The 13,082-nt window shown below is 37.3% G+C and overlaps 1 protein-coding gene and 1 long non-coding RNA gene across 2 annotated transcripts in view; both read left to right on the plus strand.

Moving 5' to 3' along the window:
* The first annotated feature begins 2,848 nt into the window (after positions 1-2,848).
* LOC132749000 (uncharacterized) overlaps positions 2,849-13,082 on the plus strand; it is a 47,767-nt gene continuing 37,533 nt past the window's right edge. Inside the window, exon 1 of the long non-coding RNA XR_009628348.1 lies at positions 2,849-5,706. This is a non-coding gene — a long non-coding RNA (uncharacterized LOC132749000). The remainder of the gene's footprint in view (positions 5,707-13,082) is intronic.
* The window catches only part of LOC132748999 (titin homolog), a 30,905-nt gene continuing 24,385 nt past the window's right edge, over positions 6,563-13,082 (plus strand). Inside the window, exon 1 of the mRNA XM_060738663.1 lies at positions 6,563-6,764. The gene's annotated coding sequence lies outside the window, so the exon portion shown is untranslated. The remainder of the gene's footprint in view (positions 6,765-13,082) is intronic.

Below are 13,082 nucleotides of genomic sequence, written 5' to 3' on the forward strand. Positions count from 1 at the left end.
TTAAGTAAAAAGGTTAAATGATTGATATATTTTTTAAAGATTTATACTTAATATGAGTTGTGAAAAGTGGTATTATAACTAAATTGTGTTTCCATATAAGAGGTATTTTGAAATTAACAAAAAAAACCCAGCAATTTCCATGTCCGTGAAGTACGCGGGCTAACGGGCTGACAGTCTGGCGGGCTAACAGTGTGAACTGGGCGGGCTAGCAGTCTAGCGGGCTAACAGTGTGAACTGGGCGGGCTAGCAGTCTAGCGGGCTAACAGTGTGAACTGGGCGGGCTAGCAGTCTAGCGGGCTAACAGTGTGAACTGGGCGGGCTAGCAGTCTAGCGGGATAACAGTGTGAACTGGGCGGGCTAGCAGTCTAGCGGGATAACAGTGTGAACTGGGCGGGCTAGCAGTCTAGCGGGCTAACAGTGTGAACTGGGCGGGCTAGCAGTCTAGCGGTATAGCAGTGTGAACTGGGCGGGCTGGCGGGCCAGCGGGCTAAAATCTAAAACTTTATTGATTCAACATAAAAATGTTATGATACATTACCTGGCAGTGTGAAGTGGGCGGGCTAACAGTGTAGCGGGCTAGCAGTGTGAACTGGGCGGGCTGGCGGGCCAGCGGGCTAAAATCTAAAACTTTATTGATTGAACATTAAAAACTCATGATACATTTCCTAGCAGTGTGAATTGGACGGGCTGACAGTGTAGCGGGCTAGCAGTGTGAACTGGGCGGGCTGGCGGGCCAGCGGGCTAAAATCTAAAACTTTATTGATTCAACATAAAAATGTTATGATACATTACCTGGCAGTGTGAAGTGGGCGGGCTAACAGTGTAGCGGGCTAGCAGTGTGAACTGGGCGGGCTGGCGGGCCAGCGGGCTAAAATCTAAAACTTTATTGATTCAACATAAAAATGTTATGATACATTACCTGGCAGTGTGAACTGGGCGGGCTAACAGTGTAGCGGGCTAGCAGTGTGAACTGGGCGGGCTGGCGGGCCAGCGGGCTAAAATCTAAAACTTTATTGATTCAACATAAAAATGTTATGATACATTACCTGGCAGTGTGAAGTGGGCGGGCTAACAGTGTAGCGGGCTAGCAGTGTGAACTGGGCGGGCTGGCGGGCCAGCGGGCTAAAATCTAAAACTTTATTGATTCAACATAAAAATGTTATGATACATTACCTGGCAGTGTGAAGTGGGCGGGCTAACAGTGTAGCGGGCTAGCAGTGTGAACTGGGCGGGCTGGCGGGCCAGCGGGCTAAAATCTAAAACTTTATTGATTCAACATAAAAATGTTATGATACATTACCTGGCAGTGTGAAGTGGGCGGGCTAACAGTGTAGCGGGATAGCAGTGTGAACTGGGCGGGCTGGCGGGCCAGCGGGCTAAAATCTAAAACTTTATTGATTCAACATAAAAATGTTATGATACATTACCTGGCAGTGTGAAGTGGGCGGGCTAACAGTGTAGCGGGCTAGCAGTGTGAACTGGGCGGGCTGGCGGGCCAGCGGGCTAAAATCTAAAACTTTATTGATTGAACATTAAAACCTCATGATACATTTCCTAGCAGTGTGAATTGGACGGGCTGACAGTGTAGCGGGCTAGCAGTGTGAACTGGGCGGGCTGGCGGGCCAGCGGGCTAAAATCTAAAACTTTATTGATTCAACATAAAAATGTTATGATACATTACCTGGCAGTGTGAAGTGGGCGGGCTAACAGTGTAGCGGGCTAGCAGTGTGAACTGGGCGGGCTGGCGGGCCAGCGGGCTAAAATCTTAAACTTTATTAATGAACATAAAAATGTTATGATACATTACCTGGCAGTGTGAAGTGGGCGGGCTAACAGTGTAGCGGGCTAGCAGTGTGAACTGGGCGGGCTGGCGGGCCAGCGGGCTAAAATCTAAAACTTTATTGATTGAACATTAAAACCTCATGATACATTTCCTAGCAGTGTGAATTGGACGGGCTGACAGTGTAGCGGGCTAGCAGTGTGAACTGGGCGGGCTGGCGGGCCAGCGGGCTAAAATCTAAAACTTTATTGATTCAACATAAAAATGTTATGATACATTACCTGGCAGTGTGAAGTGGGCGGGCTAACAGTGTAGCGGGATAGCAGTGTGAACTGGGCGGGCTGGCGGGCCAGCGGGCTAAAATCTAAAACTTTATTGATTGAACATTAAAACCTCATGATACATTTCCTAGCAGTGTGAATTGGACGGGCTGACAGTGTAGCGGGCTAGCAGTGTGAACTGGGCGGGCTGGCGGGCCAGCGGGCTAAAATCTAAAACTTTATTGATTCAACATAAAAATGTTATGATACATTACCTGGCAGTGTGAAGTGGGCGGGCTAACAGTGTAGCGGGCTAGCAGTGTGAACTGGGCGGGCTGGCGGGCCAGCGGGCTAAAATCTAAAACTTTATTGATTCAACATAAAAATGTTATGATACATTACCTGGCAGTGTGAAGTGGGCGGGCTAACAGTGCAGCGGGCTAGCAGTGTGAACTGGGCGGGCTGGCGGGCCAGCGGGCTAAAATCTAAAACTTTATTGATTGAACATAAAAACGTTATGATACATTACCTGGCAGTGTGAAGTGGGCGGGCTAATAGTTAAGCGGGCTAGCAATGTGAACTGGGCGGGCTGGCGGGCCAGCGGGCTAAACTTTAAAACTTAATTGAATCAACATTAAAACCTCTTGATTCATTTCCTAGCAGTGTGAACTGGGCGGACCAGCGGGCTAAACTTTAAACTTAATTGAATCATCATAAAAACCTTACTATACATTTCCTAGCAATATAAGCTCTGTGCTAGCAGTCTAGTGGTCTAAATTCCATACTGAATTATTTTAACACTAAAACAATTCTGGAGACCTGCAACCCCGCTCCATTCTTTGGCTGTAACGCCAACGAGGCCAATGATGCGGCGCCCATCGAGCAAATAGCTAATGTTCTCAGGAACAGATAAACTTTATAGAATTTCACTGTCCATTAATGAGTTCGTTTAAACGTTTGCATTGGGGGTGCCAGAAAGATAAATCAAACGACGTCGCTTGTTAAAACCACGTTTTATTCTGTCGAGAAAACGGACAATTATGCCTCAGAAATGAATATATTATTACTTCTTTAAAAAGGAGAAACATGATCGAGATCAAGTTTTAAAGCTGCACACCTCCAAATGAGCAAAACTATTTCGATAATATCGAACCTGAGAAAAGTGTACATGTAGTAAGATTTTAGGAAAGGTATACAGTAAAGATTCAGAATTCTAGTAAAACTTTACATGTAATGTGCTATTTATGACCGAATTTTTCAGTATGTAAAACTAAAGTTTAATGTTATTGCGTTACGAACGCAGTAAGGGCTATTTTTGCAGATTTTGTCCTCTTTATAGTAATTTACATAGGTTGTAAGTGGCATTGATAATGTCTAAATTGCATTATTTTGGTAACTTTACAATATGAAAGCGTTAAAGACATTTTCAAATTTTCATGAAAATTAGCATGAATCTGGAGGTGTGCTGCTTTAAAACATTTAAATAATAGTTTCAGAGCTTGTTAAATGCTTCTAACGAAGAAAGTAGCGCTTAATGTGAAATTATTTGTCATAAAAGTAGCAAAATGTAAACAAAGTAGTATTTTGACTTCCATACAAAATACTAAATCCCTTTAACTGTAGTAATCGCAAAAAAATGCACAAGAAGAGAAATATGTACCTATATAACAGTAAAAACGTTTTTCTTGTGTTTGTTGTCGTTGTTTTCTTTTTCAGTGACGCTCCTAAAGTATAACCTCAAAAGGCCCAGTATGCCCCAGAATTTTTTTATGTGATCATTATTAAATTTGATTGAACTATTTGAAAAAGAAAATTGATATAACTTTTATTTAACTGTATTTATTTATACAAATTTGAATGCGATTTATTGTGTAATAAAAATGAAACTTACATTAGTTGGCATTACTTAAAAATATCTTAAACTCTCGTCAAAGGTTTGTAACTTTTTCTTTTAATCGTTTTACATCATATTTTTACATCAATGACAACTCATGTGAGATCCTATACATGTTATGTATATGTCATAGTATCTGTAATAATAAAATAATTTTCTATGCGTTTTATTGTAATGGCATTATGTATGTCGACTCTCTTATAAATTAAAAAAAGGGAAAAAAACAAACAAATAACAAAAATTTACTGTATATATATAAATGAGTATGCTAGATATCACACTGAGAAATGAAAATTTGCAATATTTTCACAAATGCGAAGGACACTTTTCAGTGTGATATTTAGCATATTAGCCCAAAAAGAAATCAGTTTGCCGTATAAGTAAATGACCATGAACGACCGTTTTCATCAAAGCTCGAGAAACAGAGATGATACCACAAGTTCGACTGCTACGAGAACATTGAGCAGACAAAAGTAATTTAAGATAATACTCATCGCTACGTAGTAACTGATAACATTTTTAGATTTTAGTTAGTAACGATATTTCAATTGAGAAAAAACAATCTAAAAATGAAGAAAACACATTATTTTCTGTAAATCGGTGCGAGACTTCACTGTTGCAGTCTCCGTTTATTATAGAATCTGTGCTGTTAGATATACCGACAGAGCTTTATCCAAATGTTAACAAGTGTCTGCATTTCCTTCCAGCAATGCCAGTGCTGATCGTTCATTCATCAGCTGGAAAAGGCTAAAGACTTTCTAGCGCTCAACGATGACCACTGGTCATCTCTCTGGCTTAGGACTTTTGCAGATCCATAGAGACAGGGTGATCTAGGTTGACGTTGTTTTGTGTTTGTCACTTTTATTTGCTGACTAGTAAAAGCGTACACGTCATTTGTTTGCGTCTGTTTATTCAATGCATATCCTTATATAACGTTTATCAAATAACTTGAAATATTATTATACGATCTAGCAATTATATCTAAGACGTTTTCTAAATCACGTCACATATTAACACAACTCATATCATTACATAAAATGTTCTTATAATGATAATATTAAATTCCTTCTGACTTCAATTTGTAATTTTATGGACCTCAATGGGCATGAAAATGCATAATTTTAACATCTCTAAATGGTGAAAATCAATGAGCTTCCGGGGACCCCTACCAGGGCTCTGCCCTGGACCTGCAAGGGGGCCTACAGCGGCCCCCTTAACCCCCTGCCTGAGCGTCCGTAATATCGATTTCGGCCTAGCTACGCCACTGAAAGGTTTAGCCAATGAGCTTTCCACTGATATATTAATTTGAAAAATCAGACGAAAATTCTCAGGAAAAGCGCAGCGGCCAGTAAAAAAATGTTATCTTATTGTAGATTTCTGACAGAAATGTAATGTTTGTTAATATAATTATAAGGTGTTAAAGTTGGCGAGCAAAGCCAGTCAAACAAATAAACTTTCTCTTTTTTTTACTCTTTCTTTAATAACGAGTAATCAGCGGTCAGGTCTGGGAGGTGCACTCAGAAGCTAGGGTGCCTAGCGGTGTCTTTTATTTCAGTCAAAAGCCAGGCTTGCCTGGCGGTGTCGGTAGTTGGATGATTTAACCCGGGTGCTAGAAACGTTTTGCCGGGGTTTCGATCAAGGAGCTATTTAGATGGATGGAGACCAGGATGAAGAAGATGAAGATGATTGCGGGATAAAGACCGCCCCAATAGTACCATGCTGGTGGCGAATGTGACGTTGTATACTGACCCCATAGAATAATGACCTCCCCTGTAATTATTTTTATATAGACTAATGACTCCTGAAAATACAGACACCTCATAAAATAATGACCCCATCCCCCGATTTGATTTATAACATGTTATGACTTCTATGTAAAATAATAAATGGGGGATCATTTTTCTATGGGGATCAGTTTACAACGCTACAAACTGACCCTCATAAAATCACTTTGTTAAAGTTTCCGACTGGTATCAATTGTCTTATTGCAGCTCTGAGTTCGAGGCTACCATAGTGATTACATGTATTTTCATGTAAGGAAGTTAACCAACTAGCTTGCGGAATGTGGGTGGTTATAACAAGAACTGGTGTCCGCCTGAGCCTGAAAGTTGTCCGAAATGGCACCTGGGGTCTGAATCGTACAAAATGGAGGAGAGGTTAACAATCGATCCGTCCAGATGATCAGAAATGATGTTTGCATTTTTGGAATGAGTTGCATTTCGTAAAAAAATCCCACATTTTTAGGATCTTATCCTCAACCATTAGGCCTACTGATTTACGGCAGATTATATCCTAGTGATATAGATTCAGAAATTGCGGGAAATGCCGCAAAACTGGGAAGCAATGACAGCAGTATGTTGATTGAGATATTTCATTGTCAGTATATTTGTCACATTTTTATTTCATAATTATTTTCAGACATACCAACAACTATCATTTCACTAGATCTACTGTCCATGAACAAAACTAAAACAAAATTTTGATATGTGGTGTTGCCATGACAAGAGTTCGAGATCTCTATTTCTTTGTCCGTTCAAAGCAGAAAATTGGATTATGTTATTACTTTTAAACAGATTGAATATATATCACCAGTCTATGACTATTCGGTTTATATAGTACATTTGTTAATTTACAATATCAGGAGGTGAGCTGTGGTGGGTAGGGAAACCAAAGGGTGTATTCACACTAGACGTGTTTTGGAGCCAGTGACCGTTAGGCACCGGAGACCGTCGATTATATCTATAAGAGTAACTTCCCTTTGTTTAAAATTGCCATTTGTACTGTTTATAGTAGCGATTCTCGGGTACTCGGGTAAAGTCTTATAACTAAGGTAATTTACTTAAATTTTTCCCCTTTTTTTGTTTTAAAGACGAATAAGCATTCCGTTTCCCTGTCCAGAGGCAAGCAGGGATAGAATCTACCTGGATTTCTCACCAGGGCGGTGGTAGAAAAAATGAAAAAGTGATAAAAATCATACTTTCGGTTCATTTTTCCGAATACCATGGTGAAATTTCCCATATTTCACTCTCCTTTCATTTATTCTGAGTATGAAATGTTTGTTTTCCCGAAATGCAAAGAAGGACAATTCCAAAAATCTCTCAAACGACAAAATGCTGTTTTATCAACCTTTGCACAAATTTATGCTCACAGGAACCGATACTATGCGAAATATACTGTACGGTATTACCCCACTATTATATAAAAAAAACTTATAGTATATAGGGTGTATATTTGGATATTATAATTAATATTGGTTATTTGATAGCATTTCAAGTTCCTGTGTTTATGCTATAAGTGCATGACTATTTTACCTACGTTAACAAAGCTAGAAAAGTAAAGAAAAATAGTTACACTTAAAAAATCTCTAAAATTCTATTTGCAATCAAACGCGAAAACGATTCATGCAATAATTCATCAGCCAACATGAGTGATATGAAACTGAATGCTGACAACAATATCTACTGGTTGGCGACAACCAACCGGACACTTTTTTAACATTTTGTCCATACAGATTTTTATAATTTTAAAGCTCGAGATTTTACACAGTACAGCTAGGTTCTACTTCGAACTAACAGACAATTTTGTTTATTTCTGACTGTGTTGACGCCTATATCTGAGGCCTGTGAAGGAGGGTATCAAAATTACCCAAATTGTCCACACTACAATACCAAGTGTCCGGACAGATATGTGCATGGTGCTGATTTAATTCAGTAAAAGCTTTGGTGTTTAAATTTTTAGCTCACCAGAGCCGAAGGCTCAGGGTGAGCTATCAGTATCAAAGGGGGATACTCCGGCATCCGTCGTCATGCGTCAACAATCGTCTGCTTCTCTGAAACTGCTAGGCAGATTTGCCTAAAATTTGGTCCTACAGAACTAATGGGTGGATGATCACCAAACTTTGTCTGTAGCATTCTTGGGTAGTCTTTTATCAAGTTTGCTCATATTAATTTGATTGGCCCCTTTTAGGGGTCTCTAGGGCTAAAATAGAAAAACCTTTAGACATCTTCTTCTACAGAACTAATTGATGGATGATCACCAAACTTTGTCTGTAGCATTCTTGAGAAGTCTTTTATCAAGTTTGCTCATATTTATTTGATTGGCCCCTTTTAGGGGCAGCTAAAGCTAAAAATAGAAATACCTTTAATTGCTCCTACAGAAGTAATGGATGGATGATCACCAATTTTGTCTTTAGCATTCCTAGGTTGTCTTTTATCAAGTTAGTTCATATTAATTTCATTGGCCCCTATAAGTGGCCATGAAAACTAAATATACAAAAACCTTTGAACATTATCTCCTACTGAAATGTTTGATGGAGATCAATTGATCACCAAACTTTGTCTGTAGCATTCTTAGGTAGTCTTTTATCAAGTTTGTGGCCCTGTTAATGCTAAAGCTTAAATGCCCTAGGTCATTGCATTTCTTCAAATTATAGTTTAAAGATATTCTATGCTCAAATTTAATATTAGAAAATATTGACAATGGATACAAAGTCTCTTTATAAATATAAAATAAACGTGTTTCACACAAAGTAGATATGTTATGTTTTAAGCTATTCACACTATAGGTGGTCACAGTATAAATATAATGATAATGTCATTAAAAAAACTGTTGATGTTTTTTTTTATATAGAAAATACCATCTTTACTTGGCCTATAATAGCATATGCAGCTTCCCCATTCTTTTATCCAAATAGGACATTTTCAGTAAGAATTTCATAGATTTCAATGGCTTGGGTCATGACCTGTTTATGATGTGTAAATATCTTACAGATCTGGAAGTCGGACATCATATTTCATCATTGTAAGGTCAGTTGTAGGTCATTAACCAGGAAAAAAAATAGGCCTAAAGAAACATAAAATTTGTTTCTCCTGTACTTTACTAACAAAGATGAGTTTGTATGCTCAAATTTTATTGAATTTTGTAAAAAATTGCTTTTTTTTTTTTTTTGATGAATTGGATTTAAACTTGGACAAAGCACATTTCAATAAATTTGGGACAGACTGTTGAACCTGAGTTTCATGTGCATAATTGAATTTTGGCATCAGTTGAGCTGTTTTTGGTATTTTTGAAACCATTGCACATACTTTCTTATTTTTAATGTACTGAGACTTGACAATTGGAATGATGTACAGAGACTTGAAATTTGGACCAGGAATGTAATTTCTGATGTGAATTGAATTAAGATATCAAATGACTACCTTTCATATTATTATTTGATATTGTTTGACCTAGTTTGTCGTTTTTTGATGTACCTGTTGCAAATTTGGACAATGTGTTTAATTTCTGATCCTGAATGAATTTTAATATGAACTGGCCTACTTTTGATATATTGGATATCGCTTTCTTTCATGTACAGACTTGATATTTGGACTATGGGCGTAATTTGTGTAATTTTTTTATGTTGAATACAATTTTGATACCAGCTGACCTACTTCATGTATTATTGACACCATTTGACCTACTTTCTTGTATTTTGATATTCATGTTTTAAATTTGGACCAGATTTGTAAATTCTGATGCCGAAATGAATTTTGATATCAACTGACCCACTTTTGATATTTTAAATATAACTTGACCTTCATTCTTGTGTTTTTGACATACAGACATGAAATTCGGAATATGGGTGTAACTTCTGATGCTGAATTGAATTTTGATATCAACTGGCCTACTTTTCATGTTTTTTCAATGTTTGACCTATTATGTTTTTTATGCCTCCACAGAGTGGGAGCATATAGCGTTGCACTTGTCCGTCCGTCTGTCCGTACGTCTGTCCGTCCGTCCGTCTGTCCGTACGTCCCGAAATCTTGTGAACGCAACTCCTCTTAAACCGGATGGCAGATTTTGCTTAAACTTTCAGGGATGAACAACCTCAATGTGTAGATGGTAGTAAAGGAAGGAATTTTCGCTGCGACCAAATTTAACAGAATTATGGCCCTTTGTTGATTGTTTCACTATATACTATGTAGAAATTTTGTGAACGCAACTCCTCTTAAACCGGATGGCAGATTTTGCTTAAACTTCCAGGGATGAACAACCTTAATGTGTAGATGGTAGTGAAGGAAGGAATTTTTGCTGCGACCAAATTTAACAGAATTATGGCCCTTTGTTCATTTTTTCACTATATACCATATAGAAATTTTGTGAACCAAATTTAACAGAATTATGGCCCTTTGTTGATTTTTTTACTATATACCATATAAATGTTGTTAGTGGGGGCATCCGTGTCCTTTGGACACAGTTCTAGTTTAGGTACAGTTATGTTACCATACAGAATGTATAGAAAAATTTGTTGTCCCAAACTGTAAACTTCAAACATCTACACCTTACATGTTGTGCATGTGACATTTTGTGTTTTCATTCAAAAAAGTTATAAAAAAAAATTGTCCAGTCAAAATTAATCTTGCTCTAGTGGTCATTTATTCTGCATTTATTCTACATAGTCTCATAGGAACACACTTGCAACATACATATTTTTAGCTCGACTATTCGATAAGAATAAGTAGAGCTATTGCAGTCACCCGAGCGTCGGCGTCGGCGTAACCACTTATGTTAAAGTTTTTGTGATAGTTCAAATATTTTCAAAGTCCATGGACATATGGCTTTGAAACTTTGCACACTTGTTCACCATCATGACCCCAATCTGTAGACAGGAGGAGGTAACTCTATCAAGCATTTTGACAGAATTATGCCCCTTTTTCGACTTAGAATTTACATTTAAGTTTTTGTAATAGTTCAAATATTTTCAAAGTCCATAGACATATGGCTTTGAAACTTTGCACACTTGTTCACCATCATGACCCCAACCTGTAGACAGGAGGAGGTAACTCTATCAAGCATTTTGACAGAATTATGCCCCTTTTTCGACTTAGAATTTACTTTTAAGTTTTTGTAATAGTTCAAATATTTTCAAAGTCCATTGACATATGGCTTTGAAACTTTGCACACTTGTTCACCATCATGACCCAAACCTGTAAACAGGAGGACGTATCTGTATCAAGCATTTTTTTTACTATCGAGCACTAAGAATAGTCGAGCGTTGCTGTCCTACCGACAGCTCTTGTTAACAAAGCCTTTCCAAAATATTACTAGGGCAAAATATTACAATTTATATAGTGACTAATGAATTGATGGGTTAGATGAGTGATATAGGGCCATCTTAGTGGCCCTATTGTTTATTATGCAAAAATTAGCAAAGTTTTCACTAAAACTTGCGTTATCAGACATTGTTAACGAGGTTGTAGGGATCAAAAACGTTTTCCAGATGCCCTCCATCACATTTAAAACTTCGTAGAAGTATGTTGACATTGAAGTTCAGTTCACATACACTCACGAGCCTGGGGTTAGTATCTCGAAGCTATCGTTATATTTGCGTTTACGAACGTGCTGACGATTGACGGAAGGTTGCTGAACGAGAGACTAGCGCGGGTATCTCGAAAGCAATAGTTAAGCAATCGTTCGTTCCTTACTCGTTAGTTATTAACGATTAAATTATGTAATCATTTGAATACCGCGAACAGTGTGTTAAAGCAGGAAGAAATGGTCGTAACAAAACGTAAACCAAGAAGAAATGCAAATTTTGAAAGTTCCTATGAAACTGACGTGATTACTATTATAGGTATAAACATAAAATAGAAACTGCAAGACAAGTAACTGAGGGAACACGACTGTAGACTGACGATTGTGCAGCAAAGGCTGCAAGTGGAAATCAGACATTTTAAACACTTTACTCAGTCAAAGCAAATATTCTGGCCGAGCTTCTTCTCAATACCCTCCCTCATTTTTTCAGGCTTCAGCTACGTGTTCACTGTTGTTTCAGGGTGAAAGTATACTCTCAAGATTCAAACTTGAAAATGTTGCTTTCATGGATGAAATATTGGAATTTCAAATATAATATCTAAATGAATGTAAATAGCGAACATTCAGTCGTCATAGTATTTGAATACTAGTAGTCTGTTTATTTAAACACATATCAGGACTCAAGTTAGTCCATAACTCTGCTTAGTATACAATGTAAAAACTTAATAAATGGATTATGTACTCGTATATGCAAATGATCTCACCATAAATAATCTAGAATTCTTTTTCTTATGTAAGTTTAAAAAAAAGATCGTGATATACCATTGACAATGATTATTTCTATGATAATGATGATGATACAACGACGACAACGACGATGGGTTTAGTTTTAAAGAAATATTAAGATGTTTTTCGTTTGAGTGAAATATAAAATATGTTCACGAAACATGATAAATTTCCATATATTTTCACGAGCTGGAAATCTTACTTTTACTCTTTAAAAAGAACGTTCGATTTCGAAGCTTTATAAATTCGTTATAAATATTCCTGACAGGTTATATGGCCGTATATAAACGGTTGTTTGCAATATAAACCTCGCCTTACGGCTCGGCAACCGTTTATATAAGGTCAAGCAACCTGTCTAATATTAAAAATATTATTTTCAGTGGATATTCACTAAGTTCACTTCAGTGTTGTTATATTTTTCTGGTCCTTCGGGATCATTGAAGCCGGCACTATTAAGTGTTGAGAATTGATTACCACTCAAGCCGGTGCTAGGGGGCGTGAGGGATGTTGCACGTATTCATTATCCCTCATGTACAGACTCAATCAAACCGAGTCTGCAGTTCTCGTAATGCTTCTGAGGGATCACTTTTTTTCCAGATTTTATATAATCTTCTGTTAATTTATGGATAAATTTTCATTTTGTCTTTAACAAAGGATTAAGAAAGGATTGTGTATTACAAATTTAAATATAGCAAGTAAAAATATAACAGCTGGTGTTGGCAGGAGCAAAATATTTCAATCTGTTACGTAAAACAAACAAAATTTCCATATATTTCATGCCTATCTGTTGTACTGATTTTTGCAGCGTAACGTAATGAATTTTTTTCATGTCATTAAATCATTACATCACAGAAAACTTTTCGAAATATATTATTCTGTAAAAAGTACCGAATTTTATTACATTTTTAACATTATGTACATGCAAATATTTATTTATATTGTCTTGTGCAAAATTACACATTACAGAGTTTATTCCTTTCGATGCTTCAGTAATTATATGAATTTTTTCATCAGCATTTAAATATGCATCTTCATGTTAACTAAAAGAGCTCTTACATATGTTTGA

Source organism: Ruditapes philippinarum, unplaced genomic scaffold, assembly GCF_026571515.1.
Source record: "Ruditapes philippinarum isolate M1 unplaced genomic scaffold, ASM2657151v2 ctg2491_1_1_1_1, whole genome shotgun sequence".
NCBI classification, from domain to species: domain Eukaryota; kingdom Metazoa; phylum Mollusca; class Bivalvia; order Venerida; family Veneridae; genus Ruditapes; species Ruditapes philippinarum.